Genomic DNA, 22,599 nt, shown 5'->3' with positions numbered 1-22,599 from the left:
GTGCAGCACCTGAAACTACGGATACTGGAAGCCAGTGCTAGCATTTCTCCTGCGGTGTTGCTATCAGTGTGTGAAGAGTGGGAGAAGAGGGTTGCATTGACAATCCAACACAATGGGCAGCACATTGAACACATTTTATAAGTGGTCAGAAACTTGTAAATAACTCATGAAAGAATAAAGTTACATTAAACCTAAGCACATCATTGTTTTTCTTGTGAAACTCCCAATAAGTTTGATGTGTCACATGACCCTCTTCCTATTGAAAAAGTTGGATTCAAAATGGCCGACTTCAAAATGGCCGCCATGGTCACCACCCATCTTGAAAAGTTTTCCCCCTCATATATACTAATGTGCCACAAACAGGAAGTTAATGTCACCAACCATTCCCATATTATTAAGGTGTATCCATATAAATGGCCCATCCTGTACATAGGTAGGTAGCCAGGCAGGTTAGGTTCTCTGCGTTGAATGGGCTCCCTCTACACCCGGGGCCCTTGCGTGCCATTCAGAAGCACCCTGTGTGCTATGAGTGGCATGCATGCCACGGGTTGCCAACCCCTGGTCTAGCACCTATATTTCTCTCAAAGATACCTTGGTTTGTCATTCTGTGCTCTGGAGGGGTTGTGTCCTCACTCTGTATGGATAGTCTTCCTCCCTGACTCTGCGGTGCTGTGCTGGGCTTCTTCATCCAATCACTGCAGGTTGCTCTTCTACCCCATTAGTACTAATGCAACTGCAGGTACTAATAAAGCTCTATATGACATCCATGAGGAAATGGCTTTAAAGTGTCCCTGTCATAATAAAAACTTTTGTAAAAATAGTTTTTATCAGTTTGGGACTGAGAATGACCCTGACCAATCAAAAGAAGTGAATACTTGGCACGTTCTCTCCTGGCTATGTGTCACCTGACCAGGACGGATTTATAAATATAAATATATTACAGTTACCAAATAAACCTATACCTTATGAGGTTTACATGGACTCGAGTCTCTGGTATTATTGACATGAATTAATCTGCTGTACTGAACTACCTAGTAAGTGGCACAATCCCAGGCAGCATGTACCGCACTATTAGGCAGTGCCCTGTGTTATGGTGCTTGTAATGTGACTCTTGCACATGTGCCTTCCTCCCTTTCTTTTGTACGTACATGTATTTATTGCTCAGTCACTAGGAGGCTGTTACTAGGGTTCATTATAAATAAGAATGGCCCCACAAGAGTCTGCATTACGGTATTTTTCTGCATTCTGTATCCATCCGCCTGTGTGCAGTGTGCCTGGAAGAGGATGTGTGCCAAGGCTCACTGAGCTCTGTATACCTGCATTTCGCTGACTGACTATATACTGCATCCAGCCAATATGAAAAGGCAGAACAAAGGGACACAGCAGCACAGTGAGTACAGGCTATGCCTGAATTATTGTTTATATATGAGAAGACTATGCATTGCACAGTTTGGATCCGCATCATAAAATACACTGCAGATCCGTTATGCATGACCCTGCCTCTAAAGGAGTACTGCAGCCATAGAACACTCATCCCCTATCCGCAGGATAGGTGTCTGATCGCGGGGAGGTCTGACAACTGGGACCCCCTGAGATCTCCCGTATGGAAACCCAGCACTGCTGCAGCTCTGTGCGGCCTATGCTCATGTCGCCGACCTCACTAAGATGTCGACAGACACGCCCCCTCCATTCAGCTCTATGGAAGAGGCGGGGATGCACGAATGCGGCATCTCTGCCTCACCCATAGAGATACATGGAGGGGGAGGTGTTGGCCACAGCGTTATACTGTGGCCAACACACCTCCTTCAGGAGATCGCAGGGGTCTCAGCAGTCGGAATCCCCCCGCTGATAGGGGATAAGTGTTCTATGGATGCAGTACTCCTTTATGGTTTATCATGGTCTGTTCCCTTTAAATAAGAAAATGAATAAAAACTGCACATAATCAGGGACATTTATCATCGTTGCTTTGGTGAGCAAGTTATGTAGGCATTTTTTTTCTTGCTTTTGGTTTTGCTTATGTGTGACATTTTTATTATACTATCTCAGGGGGTTGATAAATTTGGCTTACTTAAGCAAAAACCAATAAACGACTCCAAAACAACGCTTTTTAACCCCACAAATGTGTGAGATAAATATATATATATATATATATATATATATATATACACACTAGCTGAGTACCCGGCGTTGCCCGGTTTTCCTTCCTAATCCTTGTTGGGGAGGAAAATAAACAAAGGAGGAAGCTTTTGACTTCATATCCCGTACTCATATATTGTTGTCATATCCCAACCCCACATCCCGACCTCCTATCCCGTCCTCCTATCTCGACCTCCTGTCCCATCCTCCTATCCTGACTTCCTATGCTGACCTCCTATCCCGTCCTCCTGTCCCATCCTCCTATCCCGACCTCCTATCTCAACCTCCTATCTCAACCTCCTATCCCGTCCTCCTATCTCAACCTCCTATCCCGTCCTCCTATCCCATCCTCCTATCCAGTCCTCCTATCCCGACCTCCTATCCTGCCCTCAAATCTCGAGCTCCTATCCCGACCTCCTATCCCGACCTCCTTTCCCATCCTCATATCTCGACCTCCTATCCTGACCTCCTATCCTGACCTCCTATCCCGACCTCCTATCCCGACCTCCTTTCCTGTTCTCCTTTCCCATCCTCCTATCTCGACCTCCTATCCCGACCTCCTATCTCTACCTCCTATCTCTACCTCCTATCCCGACCTCCTATCCCATCCTCATATCCCGTCCTCCTATCCCGTCCTCATATCCCATCCTCCTATGCCGTCCTCCTATCTTGACCTCCTATCTCGACCTCCTATCCCGACCTCCTATCTTGACCTCCTATCCCAACCTCCTATCCCGTCCTCCTATCCCGTCCTCCTATCTCGACCTCCTATCCCGACCTCCTATCCCGTCCTCCTATCCCGTCCTCATATCCCGTCCTCCTATCCTGTCCTCCTATCTTGACCTCCTATCTCGACCTCCTATCTCGACCTCCTATCTCGACCTCCTATCTTGACCTCCTATCCCGTCCTCCTATCCCGTCCTCCTATCCCGTCCTCCTATCTCGACCTCATATCTCGACCTCCTATCCCGACCTCCTATCCCATCCTCCTATCTCAGCCTAATATCCCGTCCTCATATTCCGTTCTCATATCCCGGCCTCCTATCTCAACCTTCTATCCTGACCTCCTATCCCGTCCTCCTTACCCATCCTCATATCTTGACCTCCTATCTCGACCTCCTATCACGACCTCCTATCTCGACCTCTTATCCCGTCCTCCTATCCCATCCTCCTATCTCGACCTCCTATCTCGACCTCCTATCCCGACCTCCTATCCTGACCCCCTATCTCGACCTCATATTCCGTCCTCATATCCCGACCTCATATGCCATCCTCATATTTCGATCTCCTATCCCGTCCTCATATTCAGTCCTCTTATCTCAACCTCATATCTGTCACGATGCCGGCTGGCAGGTAGTGGATCCTCTGTGCCAGAGAGGGATTGGCGTGGACCGTGCTAGTGGATCGGTTCTAAGTCACTACTGGTTTTCACCAGAGCCCGCCGCAAAGCGGGATGGTCTTGCTGCGGCGGTAGTGACCAGGTCGTATCCACTAGCAACGGCTCAACCTCTCTGGCTGCTGAAGATAGGCGCGGTACAAGAGAGAAGACAGAAGCAAGGTCGGACGTAGCAGAAGGTCGGGGCAGGCAGCAAGGATCGTAGTCAGGGGCAACGGCAGGAGGTCTGGAACACAGGCTAGGAACACACAAGGAAACGCTTTCACTGGCACGATGGCAACAAGATCCGGCAAGGAAGTGCAGGGGAAGTGAGGTGATATAGGGAAGTGCACAGGTGATCAGACTAATTGGAACCACTGCGCCAATCAGCGGCGCAGTGGCCCTTTAAATCGCAAAGACCCGGCGCGCGCGCGCCCTAGGGAGCGGGGCCGCGCGCGCCGGGACAGGACCGACGGAGAGCGAGTCAGGTACGGGAGCTGGGGTGCGCATCGCGAGCGGGCGCTACCCGCATCGCGAATCGCATCCCGGCTGGAGGCGGTATCGCAGCGCCCCGGGTCAGTGGACCTGACCGGAGCGCTGCAGTGAGGAGAGTGTAGCGAGCGCTCCGGGGAGGAGCGGGGACCCGGAGCGCTCGGCGTAACAGTACCCCCCCCCTTGGGTCTCCCCCTCTTCTTAGAGCCTGAGAACCTGAGGAGCAGACTTTTGTCTAGGATATTGTCCTCAGGTTCCCAGGATCTCTCTTCTGGACCACAACCCTCCCAATCCACTAAAAAAAAGGTTTTCCCTCTGACCTTTTTGGATGCCAGAATCTCTTTGACGGAGAAGATGTCCGAGGAGCCGGAAACAGGAGTGGGAGGAACAGATTTGGGAGAGAAACGGTTGATGATAAGTGGTTTAAGAAGAGAAACGTGAAAGGCATTAGGAATACGAAGAGAAGGAGGAAGAAGAAGTTTGTAAGAGACAGGATTAATCTGGCACAAAATTTTGAAAGGACCAAGATAGCGTGGTCCCAACTTGTAGCTAGGGACACGGAAGCGGACATATTTAGCGGAGAGCCATACCTTGTCTCCAGGGGAAAAAATGGGAGGAGCTCTTCTTTTCTTATCCGCGAACTTCTTCATGCGTGATGAAGCCTGTAAGAGAGAATTTTGAGTCTCTCTCCATATGATGGAAAGGTCACGAGAAATTTCATCCACAGCGGGCAGACCAGAGGGCAAGGGGGTAGGGAGGGGGGGAAGAGGGTGACGGCCGTACACCACGAAAAATGGGGATTTGGAGGAGGATTCAGAGACTCTGAAGTTATACGAGAATTCGGCCCAAGGTAGAAGATCTGCCCAGTCATCCTGGCGGGAGGAAACAAAATGTCGTAAATAATCACCCAAGACCTGGTTAATTCTTTCTACTTGTCCATTGGATTGAGGATGATATGCAGAAGAAAAATTTAATTTAATCTTGAGTTGTTTACAGAGAGCCCTCCAGAATTTAGACACGAATTGGACGCCTCTATCCGAGACGATCTGCGTAGGCAACCCGTGAAGACGAAAAATGTGTACAAAAAATTGTTTAGCCAACTGAGGCGCTGAAGGAAGACCAGGAAGAGGAATGAAATGTGCCATTTTGGAGAATCGATCAACGACCACCCAAATAACAGTGTTGCCACGGGAAGGGGGTAAGTCAGTAATAAAATCCATACCAATCAGAGACCAAGGCTGTTCGGGGACAGGCAGAGGATGAAGAAAACCAGCGGGCTTCTGGCGAGGAGTCTTATCCCTGGCACAGATAGTGCAGGCTCGTACAAAGTCCTCAACATCCGTCTCCAGAGTCGGCCACCAATAGAAGCGAGAGATGAGTTGCACAGATTTCTTGATGCCCGCATGACCTGCGAGATGGGAGGAGTGACCCCATTTGAGGATTCCGAGGCGTTGGCGTGGAGAAACAAAGGTCTTTCCTGGAGGAGTTTGCCTGATGGAGGCTGGAGAAGTGGAAATCAGGCAGTCAGGAGGAATGATGTGTTGCGGAGAGAGTTCAACTTCAGAAGCATCCGAGGAACGAGAGAGAGCATCGGCCCTAATGTTCTTATCGGCAGGCCGAAAGTGAATTTCAAAATTAAATCGGGCAAAGAACAGAGACCACCTGGCCTGGCGAGGATTCAGCCGTTGGGCAGACTGGAGGTAGGAGAGGTTCTTATGATCGGTGTAAATAATAACTGGAAATCTTGATCCCTCCAGCAGATGCCTCCATTCCTCAAGTGCTAATTTAATGGCTAGAAGCTCTCGATCCCCGATGGAGTAGTTCCTCTCCGCCGGAGAGAAGGTCCTAGAAAAAAAACCACAAGTAACAGCATGCCCGGAAGAATTTTTTTGTAGAAGGACAGCTCCAGCTCCCACTGAGGAGGCATCAACCTCCAATAGGAAGGGTTTAGATGGGTCAGGTCTGGAGAGCACGGGAGCCGAAGAAAAGGCAGACTTGAGCCGTTTAAAGGCGTCTTCCGCTTGAGGAGGCCAAGACTTGGGATCGGCATTTTTTTTGGTTAAAGCCACGATAGGGGCCACAACGGTAGAAAAATGTGGAATAAATTGCCTGTAATAATTGGCGAACCCCAAAAAACGTTGGATAGCACGGAGTCCGGAGGGGCGTGGCCAATCTAAGACGGCAGAGAGTTTGTCTGGATCCATTTGTAGTCCCTGGCCAGAGACCAAGTATCCTAGGAAAGGAAGAGATTGGCATTCAAACAGACATTTCTCTATTTTGGCATAGAGTTGATTGTCACGAAGTCTCTGAAGAACCATACGGACATGCTGGCGGTGTTCTTCTAGATTGGCAGAAAAAATCAGGATATCGTCCAGATATACAACAACACAGGAGTATAAGAGATCACGAAAAATTTCATTAACAAAGTCTTGGAAGACGGCAGGGGCGTTGCACAGGCCAAAGGGCATGACCAGATACTCAAAGTGTCCATCTCTGGTGTTAAATGCCGTTTTACATTCATCCCCCTCTCTGATGCGGATGAGATTATAAGCACCTCTTAAGTCCAGTTTGGTAAAGATGTGGGCACCTTGGAGGCGATCAAAGAGTTCAGAGATGAGGGGTAGGGGGTAGCGGTTCTTAACCGTGATTTTATTAAGACCGCGGTAGTCAATGCAAGGACGTAGGGAGCCATCTTTTTTGGACACAAAGAAAAATCCGGCTCCGGCAGGAGAGGAGGATTTACGGATAAAGCCCTTTTTTAAATTTTCCTGGACGTATTCAGACATGGCAAGAGTCTCTGGGGCGGACAGAGGATAAATTCTGCCCCGGGGTGGAGTAGTGCCCGGGAGGAGGTCGATAGGACAATCATAAGGCCTGTGAGGAGGTAGAGTCTCAGCTTGTTTTTTGCAAAAAACATCCGCAAAGTCCATATAGGCCTTAGGGAGACCGGTTACAGGAGGAACCACAGAGTCACGGCAAGGGTTACTGGGAACCGGTTTTAGGCAGTCCTTGGAACAAGAGGGCCCCCAACTCTTGATCTCCCCAGTGGACCAATCCAGGGTTGGGGAATGAAGTTGAAGCCAGGGAAGTCCAAGGAGAATTTCAGAAGTGCAATTGGGGAGGACCAAAAGTTCAATCCTCTCGTGATGAGATCCGATGCACATTAGAAGGGGCTCCGTGCGGAAACGTATGGTACAGTCCAATCTTTCATTGTTTACACAATTGATGTAGAGGGGTCTGGCGAGACTGGTCACCGGGATGTTGAACCTGTTGACGAGGGAGGCCAAAATAAAATTTCCTGCAGATCCGGAGTCCAAGAAGGCCATAGTAGAGAAGGAGAAGGCAGAGGCAGATATCCGCACAGGCACAGTAAGACGTGGAGAAGCAGAGTAGACATCAAGGACTGTCTCACCTTTGTGCGGAGTCAGTGTACGTCTTTCCAGGCGGGGAGGACGGATAGGACAATCCTTCAGGAAGTGTTCGGTACTAGCACAGTACAGGCAGAGATTCTCCATGCGGCGTCGTGTCCTCTCTTGAGGTGTCAGGCGAGACCGGTCGACCTGCATAGCCTCCACGGCGGGAGGCACAGGAACAGATTGCAGGGGACCAGAGGAGAGAGGAGCCGGGGAGAAGAAACGCCTCGTGCGAACAGAGTCCATATCCTGGCGGAGCTCCTGACGCCTTTCGGAAAAACGCATGTCAATGCGAGTGGCTAGGTGAATGAGTTCATGTAGATTAGCAGGGATTTCTCGTGCGGCCAGAACATCTTTAATGTTGCTGGATAGGCCTTTTTTAAAGGTCGCGCAGAGGGCCTCATTATTCCAGGATAATTCTGAAGCAAGAGTACGGAATTGTACGGCATACTCGCCAACGGAAGAATTACCCTGGACCAGGTTCAACAGGGCAGTCTCAGCAGAAGAGGCTCGGGCAGGTTCCTCAAAGACACTTCGGATTTCCGAGAAGAAGGAGTGTACAGAGGCAGTGACGGGGTCATTGCGGTCCCAGAGCGGTGTGGCCCAAGACAGGGCTTTTCCAGACAGAAGGCTGACTACGAAAGCCACCTTAGACCTTTCAGTGGGAAACTGGTCCGACATCATCTCCAAGTGCAGGGAACATTGGGAAAGAAAGCCACGGCAAAACTTAGAGTCCCCATCAAATTTATCCGGCAAGGATAGGCGTAGACCAGAAGCGGCCACTCGCTGCGGAGGAGGTGCAGGAGCTGGCGGAGGAGATGATTGCTGAAGCTGTGGTAGTAACTGCTGTAGCATAACGGTCAGTTGAGACAGCTGTTGGCCTTGTTGCGCTATCTGTTGTGACTGCTGGGCGACCACCGTGGTGAGGTCAGCGACAACTGGCAGAGGAACTTCAGCGGGATCCATGGCCGGATCTACTGTCACGATGCCGGCTGGCAGGTAGTGGATCCTCTGTGCCAGAGAGGGATTGGCGTGGACCGTGCTAGTGGATCGGTTCTAAGTCACTACTGGTTTTCACCAGAGCCCGCCGCAAAGCGGGATGGTCTTGCTGCGGCGGTAGTGACCAGGTCGTATCCACTAGCAACGGCTCAACCTCTCTGGCTGCTGAAGATAGGCGCGGTACAAGAGAGAAGACAGAAGCAAGGTCGGACGTAGCAGAAGGTCGGGGCAGGCAGCAAGGATCGTAGTCAGGGGCAACGGCAGGAGGTCTGGAACACAGGCTAGGAACACACAAGGAAACGCTTTCACTGGCACGATGGCAACAAGATCCGGCAAGGAAGTGCAGGGGAAGTGAGGTGATATAGGGAAGTGCACAGGTGATCAGACTAATTGGAACCACTGCGCCAATCAGCGGCGCAGTGGCCCTTTAAATCGCAAAGACCCGGCGCGCGCGCGCCCTAGGGAGCGGGGCCGCGCGCGCCGGGACAGGACCGACGGAGAGCGAGTCAGGTACGGGAGCCGGGGTGCGCATCGCGAGCGGGCGCTACCCGCATCGCGAATCGCATCCCGGCTGGAGGCGGTATCGCAGCGCCCCGGGTCAGTGGACCTGACCGGAGCGCTGCAGTGAGGAGAGTGTAGCGAGCGCTCCGGGGAGGAGCGGGGACCCGGAGCGCTCGGCGTAACAATATCCCATCCTCATATCCCGTCCTTATATCCCAACCTCATTTCCCCTATTCCTATTTAGATCCTGTCCTCATTTCCTGTCCTCCTATCTCGATCTTCTATCTCGACCTCCTCTCCTGTCTCCATATCTTAACCTCCTATCTCGACCTTCTATCTCGACCTCATATCCTGATAATATGTGTACCAGCTATTGAAATATCTCCAGCCGTACGGAAGTTATGTGGGAACATACATTTCCCATTGATTTGCATTGGACTTTAAACAAAAACCCGACCCTCACAAATGGGGGTAGTTAAGGGTTAAATTAACTGTCCTATATTTTAAGTGGACATATGAGTAACATGTGACCAAGTATTATCGAAATATCTCCAGCCATTTGGAAGTTATGCAGTAACATATATTTCCATTGGCTTGTATGAGACTTTAAACACACCCCCTGGCAAATGGGGGTGAGTAAGGGTTAAATCACCTATCCTATGTTTGTTGCTGACATATAAGTAACATGTGTGCCAAGTTTCATATTAATATCTTTAGCCATTTGGAATTTTTTGTGGAACATACATACATACATACATTCATACACACACACACACACACACATATACATACATACATATATACATACACACACGTTGAGTTTTATATATATATATATATATATAGATATATATATATAGATATATAGATATATATAATATGATTTTTTTTATTTTAATTAACCCCTTTAGGACACAGGTTTTTATTTTTGAAATTTTGTTTTTTTTCCCCTCACCTTCTTAAAATCATAACGCTTTCAGTTTTTTGCACCACCAGTTTTACTTTATGACTTTATTATCAATAATTTCACCACAAGATCTATGGCGAAAAAACAAAAATTATTTGTTGGACAAAAATGGGAAAAAAAAAGAAATGCCATTTTGTAACTTTTAGGACCTTTCATTTTTTTATTTCTACCCAGTGCATTTTTCGGTAAAAAATACACATTCTATGTATTCTGTAGGTTCATACAGTTGAAATTATTGTGGGCTTCTTTCACACTGCTGTTGTGACACAACAGTGTGACGTCCGTGGGAGAACCCATTACTCTCGTCAAAAAACAACAGACCCCAAAATAGTGAATGGCATCTGTTGTTGTTTCCCATTGTGCCCCGTCAATAATAAGTTAAAGGGGTATTGCAGGAATTTTTTTTATTTCACTATGCTACAGGGGCTGTAAAGTTAGTGTAGTTCATAATATAGTATCTGTACCTGTGTGTGACGGTTTTCTCACAATTCTTCTGTGATTTTCACCCCAATATTTATTTTTATCAGCATACAAAATGACTGTTGTCTCAGATTTGTCCCAGGTTGCAATGCGTCTGAGACCTGACTCACTAGTCAGCTGATGACAGGGAGCCTGTCTGCTTCAATGGGTGGAGGGACTGCTTGGTGGGAGAGAGATCAATCTGCAACTAAGGCAACCGCTGTAGGCACCCTGATTGAAAATACAGGTCTTTTGAATGGATGCAGCTCATTTATGTTTAAATGGGTGGGGTGGCTGATGTGTGGGAGGGAGAAAAATTTAATTATGGGATTTGTAGGCAAAAGGAGAAAACTCAAAAAGGAAATACAAGTTCACAAAAAGCTAGCCACAGTATTATGGTAATATCATGACATAGCCATTTAGCCCCAAGACAAGCGCAGATTCTTCCTAAGCATGTCCATTACTGCCTGCCAGGTACATACTATATTCACCTTATGGTGGATAACCCCTTTAAGGCAAAAAAAAAGTGGCTGACAGATGTTTATATGACACTATTATATCCTATTTATATGAAAATTAGCATGTTTAAAATTGTTCTCTTTTGACCCCTCTAGCCTTTTTATTTTTCTGTATACGGGGATGTGTGAGGGCTAATTTTTTCTTCACGGGAGTTGTAGTTTAGAACAGGGGGCCTCAGCTGTTGCTAAATTTCAATTTATATCTTTCCCAGACAGCCAAAGGCTCTCTGGAAATGATGGGGGTTGTAGATTAGAAACACTGGTTTATGGGCATTTTCCCTAAGGGAGGGCACCATAAATGTACTAACCAATTTTCTGTGTGTTTTTTCTTTCTTATAATTTCAGATCCGTGTATGCAAAGAACTTCTTCGGATTTGGTAGACTACGTTGATGACCAGCGTTTTTTTGTTGTGTTGTGTTTTTTTCCTTTTAATTTACTTTACAGGCTTAGTAGTGGAAGCTGTCTTATAGACGGTATCCATTACTATGCTGGGGCTTAGTGTTAGCCACAAAAACAGCTAGTGCTAACCCCCAATTACTACCACTGTACCCACTGCCACAGGGCTGCCGGGAAGAGCCGGTACCAACCGGCCCGAAGATTCAAAAAAGGCGCTCCTGGGCCTAGGCAGTAACAGGCTGGCATTATTTAGGCTGGGGAGGGCCAGTAACAATGGTCCTTGGCCACCCTGGTAACGCCAGGCTGTTGCTGCTTGATTGGTATCTGGCTGAGAATGAAAATATTTGGAACCCCCACACATATATTTGCATGAAAAATAATAAAAAAAGAAAACAATAAAAAGCCATAGGATTCCCCCTATTTTTATTTTCAGCAAAATACCAACTAGGCAGCAACAGCCTGATGTTACCAGAGTGGGCGAGGACCATTGTTACTGGCCCTCAACCTAAATAATGCCAGCCTGTTACCGCCTAGGCCCAGGAGCACTATTTTTGATACTCTGGGCCTGTTGGTACCAGCTCTTCCCAGCACCCCTGTGGCGGTGGGTACTGGGGTAATAATTGGGGGTTAGCGGTAGCTGTTTTTTTGGCTAATGCTAAGCCCGGCTTAGTAAAGGACTCTGTCAATCAGACAGCTTCCATTACTAAGCCTGTAAAGTAAGTAAAAAAATTAAAAAATAAAAAACACTTTTTAAAAACTTTTATTCCCAAAAACACTCCTCCACAAGCCCTCGTTAACCCTTTTATTAATTTTAAACAAAAAAAAATATGCTGGTCATCGATGTAGTCCACCGATTCTGAAGAAGTCCTCTGCATACACTGATCTGAAATGAGGTGAAAAAAACCATGGAAAATTGGTTAAGTACATTTATGGTGCCATCCCTTAGGGAAAACGCCCATAAACCCCTGAAGATGTCTCCCCCTGAAGTGATATGAGTTTATTTCTTCAATAAAGAAGAAAATAAGATCAAAGATAGAAATAAAAAGCAGCAGTCACCTGAAGTTTGGAGTATATTCTTAAAAGTACAACTGCAACTTGTAGAACATTATAGAACCTACCCCAAGTTTAGCAGCAGTGCCGGACACACCATTTCTCCTGGTTTTTCATACAAAAAGACTCCAGTATTATAAATGGCACATGCCTGCTGCTTGGAGGAATAACAAAGTTGAGGAGCATTAAAGTGGAAATGTGTGGCTGTCCATTCATCCATCAATCTATATTGTAACTGAAAATGTCTGATCTCTTTCAGATTTTCACATTAGAGGCTCAAATCTTCAGGACTTTTCATACAGGAAAGAAAGGTATGATCTGCATAGCAATGAATTTCACTGCCAGTTATATGGTTTTAACCTTACCAGCATTTAGTATTATGACGTCCCCACATCATATACTGGGAGTTGTAAACTCCTTACAGCTAGTCATTGAAGTGACCCAAATTTTGTTCACATGGTCCACCTTGATGTTATATCATAACCTCGGCTATGTGCATGATGTAGTCAAAGATGTTCTTCATAATTTTTCTCCCTGTCCAGTTGTGCAAGCGATTGTAAGAAACTCTGCAACATATCTTATCAGGCTCCTATTTACTCCCCCCCCCCCTCCAACTGAGGGATCCGATTACACACTGCCCATTGATGTTTTTTAAGGAGGGAGTGAGTAGGGGCCAGAGAGAGCCTAAACTGGGCTGAGAAAATAAAGTAAGTAAGTATTAGATCTTAACTTAGGGCTTGATTTACACCTTACACTGCTTGGTACTGCTTTATTATGTCCTACTTTAAGTTGTTTCTGAGGGACAGCATATTTATATGACAAATTACACAAATGCTGGTGCAAATACTTGCACAGTGTAGAATTTAAGGTTCCTTTAAGAGCAAGAAATACATTCCCTAAATCCCCACTATGTCCACCATATTTAACTGTTACTATCATGTTGCTGTATTTTGTAAATGTTTTATGTCATTTCCAATGTCCTATGATTATTCTATTTCCATGGTTATCATTTCTTGCTGTATTTTGCACTTGCAGTAATGTACTGTTATATAGTTTTTAAGTATTGTTTAATTCTGGTCTGACTATACTTTTTTCTCTATGGGCAGGTTTGTGACCACAAAACCTCTATTGAACCATAACAACACATAATGCTTCCTGCTCTTAAATGTAGAAGTTTGAAACTTCCATCGTATATTTCGTATGTATCTGAGATGACTTGGAAGGATCCATCAGCAATGGCAGAGAAAGGTAAAATGTTTTTATTACACTATTAAGAACAATTTGCTTTTGTAAAAAATGTTTACTTTGCACCCTCTTCCAGTAGCATAGGGGATAAGATGTGTGATCGCGGAGGGCCCACTGCTAGGACCCCCTGCGATCTCCGAGCAGCAGCTACATTCTATGCGGGGCTTCTGCTCCAGTCTCAAAAACCTCTGTGTTTCCGGGACTGGAGACGTGACCCCCCCACCCCTTCCATTCATCTCTATGGGAGGGGGCGTGGCAGACGTATTCTTTTGTTTTAGGTATGGTGTTTGATTATTGCAGCTGAACATCTGATCAGGCTACTAGGTGAAATCATTAGACTCGAAAGTGGGTTGAGGTCTGGTCACATTATGTGCAGTTTTTATGTATTTTCTTATTTAAAGAGATATTCCACCCTTAGACCTCTTATCCCATATGCTTTGGATAGGGGATAGGATGACTTTGGATGGAATACCCCTTTAAATTAACCCCTTCCCACATAGTGCCATAAATGTGGAGCACAATGATGGTGCATACTCAAGGTTCGTTCCCATGGCCTACTGTGTAACTAACAGCCACAGTAAATTGGCCTGAGCTCTAAAAGCACCCACTGCCTGTATATTGTAAGAAAGCAGACATGTATTATTTTAAATCATATGCAACTACTTTAATGTTTAGGAAACAACAACCGTTTCTCACCCCTAAGACGCTTCTTCTGGTCTCTAACCAGAGAGAATGCCCAGTAACATTTCCTATTCATGTGAATGGGGACAGCTCCTGTCTACCGGTGCCTATGTCCATGGTTCCTTAAAAATATAGGTGGTGGTATAAGCCCTTAAAGAGTACCTGTCACCAAATGATACTTTTTATATATTGTTCCTTATGTAATTATAAGACACTTTGCTATATACTTGCTGTTAAAATTCTTAACCTTTTTATATGTTTTTAATGTAATTTAAAATACGGCCACTAATAGGCTCTGTTGTGTTCCCTGCGCAAGTCAAACAGTTAGTTTGGTCTTCTCCCAGCCTGGAAGGAGACCAAACTCAGGAAGTGCATGTGGGGCATGGTGAGCCACAGCTCTCGCAGACTTCAGTGACCGCCCCTGCTGGGGAACGCCCACTTTCTCCTCCTGGGAGCTCACACAATGTGAGCGAGGGGAAAGGTATGATACAGAGATTTTTAAAGCTTGGAACATTTTTTTAAGGGCAGGAGGGGTGTTAGGAGTAGTTAGGGAATATAATCTGTGTTAGTTTAGAAACTATGGTTTGATGATCATTTTTTACAATATAGCTGCAGGTTCTTGCAGAAATTCTGCCACAAGATAGCAATGCACAGTGTCTTACATGTGTTTTTAGGTACATACCATGCATACAATACCAATTTAAGCAGAATTAAATGTGTCATTTTTTTTTAAACAAAAAGACACCTGACTATTAAACACATGACTATTTACATTTAGATCTTTTCACTTGCCCGACATGTGCAAATAAGTTGACGTAGTATGAAGTAAGGGTATATCGATGACATAATGACAGATACATATTTTCTTTGTCTTCTGGCATAGAGAACAGACCGACTGGCCCCTTGGAATACACATTACTTGTTGGGCTCGATAACACAAACCTCCAGCCCCAAAAGGAAAACAACACGGCACACAGAAATGTAAGAATGTAACGTAATCTATCAGGCAGGATCCAGAGTAAAGACGTATTACTACACAATCTTACGTCTCTAGAGGCGTCTTCAGTCCAAATAACCCTCCTAGAGATTCAGCTTTTTCATTGTTTTCTATAAATATTGCCCAAACTCAAGAGCTCTAAGTCCCGGAATTTGTATGATGAAATGATTTACAGAAATGTAACTTTTATAGTTGGATTTACCTTAAAATGAATGTCCATCCTTGTGTGCTATTATGTAGGTTTTATCTGTACAGGCAAAACATTCAGTGCTAATTCATTTCTTAAAGGGGTACTCTTTATCAACTGGTGCCAGAAAGTTAAACAGATTTGTAAATTACTTCTATTAAAAAATCTTAATCCTTCCTGTACTTATTAGCTGCTGAATACTACAGTGGAAATTCTTTTTCGTTTGAAACACAGCTCTCTGCTGACATCATGAGCACAGTGCTCTCTGCTGACATCTCTGTCCATTTTAGGAACTGTCCAGAGTAAAAGGAAATCCCCAAAGCAAGCATATGCTGTTCTGGACAGTTCCTAAAATGGACAGAGATGTCAGCAGAGAGCACTGTGCTCGTGATGTCAGCAGACAGCTCTGTGTTTCAAAAAGAAAATAATTTCCACTGTAGTATTCAGCAGCTAATAAGTACAGTAAGGATTAAGATTTTTTTTTAATAGAAGTAATATACAAATCTATTTAACTTTCTGGCACCAGTTGATTTAAAAAAAAAAAAAAAAAGTTTTTCACTGGAGTACCCCTTTAATATCTCTTTATTACGGTTGGAACTTTGTATTCCTGATTCAATGCTCCATACACAGAAAGGTAAATGATAGAATTGTGTCTGCCCTTAGCTGCAGCTAGATAGAATGAGCCTATTGCATACTGCCTCTACATACAACTTAATAATAAAACCGTATCCAGTGATTTCCTAGGCTCCCCTAGTGGTGACTGCTGCCAGTGTTGTATCATTTCCTTCTTGTCTATGCGGGGGATTTGGAGTTCTGTATGACAAAAAAGAGCAAAGACTGCTCTAAAGATATATTAACCCCTTAAAGAGTACCTGTCACCAAATAAAGCTTTTCATATAGTGTTCCTTGTGTAATTAGCAGACACTTTCCCATTCACTTGCTTTTAACATTAACCAATCGGCAAATGACTGCTCCGTGCCTGAGATCCAGGCAGGAGCAGTCAAGTGCCGATAACACTGATTGTTTTACTCTTTTTTTTTGCAGTGTTATAGCTCCCATAGGGACCTATAACACTGCACACACTGATCTTTTACACAGATCCCAGGCGTTTATTAACACGACTGTGATCTGTGTAAAAGATCAGTGTGTGCAGTGTTATAGGTCCCTATAAAAGTGCGCGCCGGAGTACTCCTTTAAATGATCTTTAATAACACTTTTTTTTTACTTTTTTTTTTTTAGCAGTGTTATAGCTCCCATAGCTCCCTATGGGAGCTATAACACTGCAAAAAATAAAGTAAAAAAAAAGTGTTATTAAAGATCATTTAAAGGAGTACTCCGGCGCGCACTTTTTTCCTTTTATCCCGTCCGGGCTGCAAAATAAAAGAAAACACACTTTCTCTTACCTGCCAACGAGCCCCCGGAGCTCCGGTACACTCCGGTACAGGTGTTCAGTCCCCGGGCTGTATTCTTCTTACTTCCTTTTAGCCCGGCACGTCCCACGGAGCTTCAGCCTATCACCGGCCGAGGCGGGACATCGCTGCAGCCGGTGATAGGCTGAAGCTCCGTGTGACGTGCCGGGCTAAAAGGAAGTAAGAAGAATGCAGCCCAGGGACCGAACACCTGTACCGGAGTGTACCGGAGCTCCGGGGGCTCGTTGGCAGGTAAGAGAAAGTGTGTTTTCTTTTATTTTGCAGCCCGGACGGGATAAAAGGAAAAAAGTGCGCGCCGGAGTACTCCTTTAACCCCCTTCCCTAATAAAAGTTTGAATCACCCCCCTTTTTCCCATAAAAAAAAATAAAACAGTGTAAATAAAAATAAACATATGTGGTATCGCCGCGTGCGTAAATGCCCGAACTATAAAAATATATTGTGAATTAAACCGCACGGTCAATGGCGTACACGTAAAAAAAAAGTCCAAAAAAGCGTATTTTTGGTCGCTTTTTATACCATTAAAAAATAAATAAAAAGTGATCTAAAAGTCCGTTCAAAACAAAAATGGTACCAATAAAAACTTCAGATCACGGCGCAAAAAATGAGTCCTCATACCGCCCTGTACGTGGAAAATTAAAAAAGTTAAAGGGGTCAGAATATGACATTTTTAAACGTATACATTTTCCTGCATGCAGTTATGATTTTTTCCAGAAGTATGACAAAATCAAACCTATAAAAGTAGGGTACCATTTTAACCATATGGACCTACAGAATAATGATAAGGTATCATTTTTACCGAAATATGCACTGCATAGAAACGGAAGCCCCCAAAAGTTACAAAATGGTGTTTTTTCTTCAATTTTGTCGCACAATAATTTTTTTTCCTTTTCGCCGTGGATTTTTTGCTAAAATGACTGATGTCACTGCAAAGTAGAATTGGTGATGCAAAAAATAAGCCATAATATGGATTTTTAGTTGGAAAATTGAAAGGGTTATGATTTTTAAAAGGTAAGGAGGAAAAAATGAAAATGCAAAAACCGAAAAACCCTGCGTCCTTAAGGGGTTAAACTTTTTTTTTTTTTTACACTTTTTATGTCCCCATAGGAGACTATCTATAGCATTCCCTTGATTGCTAATACTGTTCAGTGCTATGCATAGGGCCACAATTTTAGATGATCGGATCCCCGCGGGCAATCCAATCATCTATTTAAATATGCGCATTGCTGTAGATGCCGTGATCTGTATTGATCACGGCATCTGAGGGGTTAATGGCAGACCTCAGCGCTATCGCGTTAATGGCGGATATGCAGTGCATGACACGAGCATTGCTCCAATGCTCGCGATCATGTATAGGACGTAAATGAAGGTCCTGGTGCGCAAAGTACCTCCGCACCAGGACGTCCATTTACGTCCTTGGTCATTAAGTGGTTAAAAATTATAGAAGGGATCTGATTGGTTGCTATTGGCAACTGGTCAACTTTTCCTCTGCACAGGTTTTAAAAAATTCCCCCCAATGTCTATTGGATCACTCTGTAATTTATTGGAGTTAAATGTGGCTTTTCAATGTGTTATCTGTGGAACTAAGCGCCATGCTGTGCATAATAAAACCAGCAGCAGGTCCATAATTCTGTCATCTGTTTTCAGACCATGTGAATGTGGCAAAATATCTCCCTTGATCCTCTTTCTTGTTGTTGCTGCTGCTGGGTGGAGGTAGTTCCTGACTGTGTATGGGTGAGTGCATTTTCTCCTCCTCCTGCTTTTTCCTTTTCACCCTTTTTCTCTTGCCATGGCTCAGTGTCTTTCCCTGAATGTGAAGGGCCTCAACTCCGCCCCTAAAGGGCACCTCTTGCAACAGGAGTTGGTTATGCAGAGGGCCAATATAGTATTTATTCAGGAAACACACTTTGACAGCTCTGGTTCTTTTCAGTTTCTCCAACATCTCTATCCAGTCGCTTTCTCCGTCTCTTCCGGCAGGAAGGTGGCCGGTGTGGAGATCTTGGTTTCTCGCTCTTGTCCCCTACAAATTTCTTCTTACTATGTTGACTCTCTGGGACGCTGTGTTATAGTTGAGGGCTCCCTAGGTGGTAAACCCTTGCTTCTCTGCAACATTTACGCACCTGACTCCTCCCAAATCCCTTTTGTGTCGGGTCCTTGCTTGGTTACACAAGTACCCTTCACTCGGCCTGGCTTTTTGGCGGTGACTTTAATGTTATTTTTCTCCCTCCATGGATCGTCGTCCCTCCCCCTTGTCTCCTTATTTCGGCGTCTGATACTGTCCCCCTCTTTATATGACCTTTAGTGAATTAACTACCCTGCTAAGTCCTTTTTCTCTTATTCACATAAACTGCACACCCGTATAGATTATTTCCTCCTCTCTTTCTCCCCTTTATCTTCCTCTCCCCGGCGCTGCCATTGGCGGCTTAATGATTCCCTGCTTAAAAATCTGCCCTCCCGGGACTCGATCAGGGCTGGTATAGTTGATTACTTTGCTCTTAACCAGGTATCAGTCTCCTCTCAGGCTATCCTTTGGGTAGCCCACAAATCGGTGATTCGGGGGCATTGTATTGCCCTGGGTTCTCGTTTGAAACGTGATGCCCTGGCTCACTTCCGGGAGTTGCATGAGTCTTCTATATGTCTTCTGCATTGGGAACTAATGTGGTTACTTTACCAACAACTTTTGAACATCTGTGCCGCTCTGGCCCATTGAGGAAAGGCTTTCTTTCTGATATCTATTCTATTCTTAGCGCTCCTTCGGATGGGAGTCCTCCATCTCACCGTTATGAGTTGTTGGGAGGAGGACTTGAACACTGCTATAATGCTTCCTCAGTGGCGGATTATCTGGGAAAGAGCCTCGAAGGCCTCCATTTGCACGGCCTATAAAGAAACACAGTATAAAATGCTCATGGGGTGGTATCATACCTCTGAATTGCTAAATAAACTGAACCCAGACATTCCTCCTCAGTGCTGGCGTTGTGAGGTTGGGCTGGGTACAGTCTTCCATATATTCTGATCTTGTCCTCTGATTACTCCTTGCTGGGAAATGGTGAGACTCTTGGTATCTGATGTGTTGGGGGTCCTGGTTCCTATGGATCCTCTGGTTTACTTACTGCATCTCTTCAGTAGGGACTTTTCTAAGCTGCCTTTCAAGTTGTTTATGCAAATTGTTCTGGCAGCCAAAACCCTCATTGCTAAGTGTTGGAAGCAAACCCTTCCCCCATTTGAGATGGATGTTCTGGGTAGGTTTAGGGAGATCAGATCTCTCGAGTCCCTCACCGCCTCTCTCAACAATATCTCGCCTCTCTTTCTTTCTGTCTGGGAACCCTGGGACCGCTTCTCTGATAGACAACCCTCCTTAGTTCTGTTATATTTTCCCAACTTTATCTTTTCTTTCCTTCTTTCCCTCTCTAACCCCCCCCTTTTTTTTCCTTCTCTTTTCTCTCCTCCCTTGTAATTCCTTGTCTATCTGGTGTGTGTTTTGTCTATTTATGTTTGTCGAGTTTTTGTGATGTTTACATGAACCTATGTTCTGGCTCCTATAGGGCCTTTTGGAGCTATTTATTTTCTGTCCTATGCTGAATTCCACCAGAGTTTGCCTGCTGTGGGCCGCATGAGCGGAACACTTAGGGTCCTTTTCATTAGGGTTGGCTTCATTGTTGGCCCTCATATGTTACTTTATTACCTCTGTTTTGTTTGGAATTCTTGCAGGATTCTTTCCATTGTATTGTAAAATATTAAAGGGGTATTCCAGGAATTTTTTTATTTGACTATGGTAAAGGGGCTGTAAAGTTAGTGTAGTTCATAATATAGTGTTATCTCAGATTTTTCCAGCTTGCAATGCGGCCGAGACCTGACTCACTAGTCAGCTGATGACAGGGAGCCTGTCTGCTTCAATGGGTGGAGCGATCGTTTGGTCGGAGAGAGATCAATCTGCAACTAATGCAACAGCTGTAGGCACCCTGATTGAAAACCACAGGTCTTTTGAATGTCTGCAGCTCATTTATGATTCAATGGGTGGGGTGGCTGATGTGTGGGAGGGAGGAAAATGGAATTGTGGGATTTGTAGTCAAAAAAAGAAAAGTCAAACAGGAAATGCCAGTTCACAAAAAGCTAGCCACAGTGTTATGGTAATCTCACAACATAGCCATTGAGCCCCAAGACAAGCACAGATCCTTCCTAAGCATGTCCATTACTGTCTGCCAGGTACGTACCAAAATTTACAGTAAAAAAAAATATGGCCACTCCTAAATCCTGAACAAATCTTGTGTGAACATGACCTAAGCTACCGTATATACTCGAGTATAAGCCGAGTTTTTCAGCACAATTTTTCGTGCTGAAAACACCCCCCTCGGCTTATACTCGAGTGAACTCCCCCACCCGCAGTGGTCTTCAACCTGCGGACCTCCAGAGGTTTCAAAACTACAACTCCCAGCAAGCCCGGGCAGCCATCGGCTGTTCGGGCTTGCTGGGAGTTGTAGTTTTGAAACCTCCAGAGGTCCGCAGGTTGAAGAGCACTGCGGCCTTCGACATCATCCAGCCCCCTCTCACCCCCCTTTAGTTCTGTACAGTACTCACCTCCGCTCGGCGCTGGTCCGGTCCTGCAGGGCTGTCCGGTGAGGAGGTGGTCCGGTGGGACAGTGGTTCCGGGCTGCTATCTTCACCGGGGAGGCCTCTTCTAAGCGCTTCGGGCCCGGCCTCAGAATAGTCACGTTGCCTTGACAACGACGCAGAGGTGCGTTCATTGCCAACGTACTTCTGCGTCATTGTCAAGGCAACGCCTCTATTCCGGGCCGGAAGCGCGGAGAAGAGGCGCCCCCGGTGAAGATAGCAGCCCGGAACCACTATCCCTCCGGACAGCCCTGCAGGACCGGACCAGCGCCGAGCGGAGGTGAGTACTCAGAACTAAAGGGGGTGAGAGGGGGCTGGATGATGTCGAAGGCCGCAGTGCTCTTCAACCTGCAGACCTCCGGAGGTTTCAAAACTACAACTCCCAGCAAGCCCGGACAGCCGATGGCTGGCTGGGAGTTGTAGTTTTGAAACCTCTGGAGGTCCACAGGTTGAAGACCACTGAGGGCGGATGATGAGAAGAGGATGATGAAGGGGGGGGGGGGTGGGATGATGACAAGAGGATGATGAAGGGGGGGGGATGATGAAGGGGGGTGGGGATGATGAAGGGGGGGATGTGTGGGATGATGACAAGGGGATGATGAAGGGGGGGATGTGTGGGATGATGACAAGGGGATGATGAAGGGGGGATGTGTGGGATGATGACAAGGGGATGATGAAGGGGGGATGTGTGGGATGATGACAAGGGGATGATGATGAGGATGTTAATGACGGGTCTGGATGATGACGGGGGGGGATGATGTATTTCCCACCCTAGGCTTATACTCGAGTCAATAACTTTTCCTGGGATTTTGGGTTGAAATTAGGGGTCTCGGCTTATACTCGGGTCGGCTTATACTCGAGTATATACGGTACTTTTTTTTTTATTTGCCAAGCAACCAACATTATTGCAATCAAATTGGAAAACTAGAAATAAATGATGATCACCATTTCTTCACATCTTGCTACTATATGTCAGCAACCCATCAAACAGGTTTATCTACCTATAGTGCAACATGTTCCCAGCAGGTCAATTGATTTAAAGGGGTATTCCGGCTTTATACATCTTACCCCTATCCAAAGGATAGGGGATAAGATGTATGATCGCAGGGGTCCTGCCGCCTGGGAGCCCTGCGATATCAGTGCAGC

General features: G+C 45.6%; 1 long non-coding RNA gene across 1 annotated transcript in view; it reads left to right on the top strand.

The window, feature by feature from the left end:
* The first annotated feature begins 1,161 nt into the window (after window positions 1–1,161).
* The window catches only part of LOC130274163 (uncharacterized), a 24,396-nt gene continuing 2,958 nt past the window's right edge, over window positions 1,162–22,599 (top strand). Inside the window, exons 1-3 of the long non-coding RNA XR_008844269.1 lie at window positions 1,162–1,390; window positions 12,567–12,618; window positions 13,414–13,555. This is a non-coding gene — a long non-coding RNA (uncharacterized LOC130274163). The remainder of the gene's footprint in view (window positions 1,391–12,566; window positions 12,619–13,413; window positions 13,556–22,599) is intronic.

Source organism: Hyla sarda, chromosome 5 (assembly GCF_029499605.1).
Source record: "Hyla sarda isolate aHylSar1 chromosome 5, aHylSar1.hap1, whole genome shotgun sequence".
In the NCBI taxonomy this organism is placed as follows: Eukaryota; Metazoa; Chordata; class Amphibia; order Anura; family Hylidae; genus Hyla; species Hyla sarda.
The sequence above is the reverse complement of the archived record's forward strand: the minus strand, read 5'-3'. Positions and strand labels throughout refer to the sequence as shown.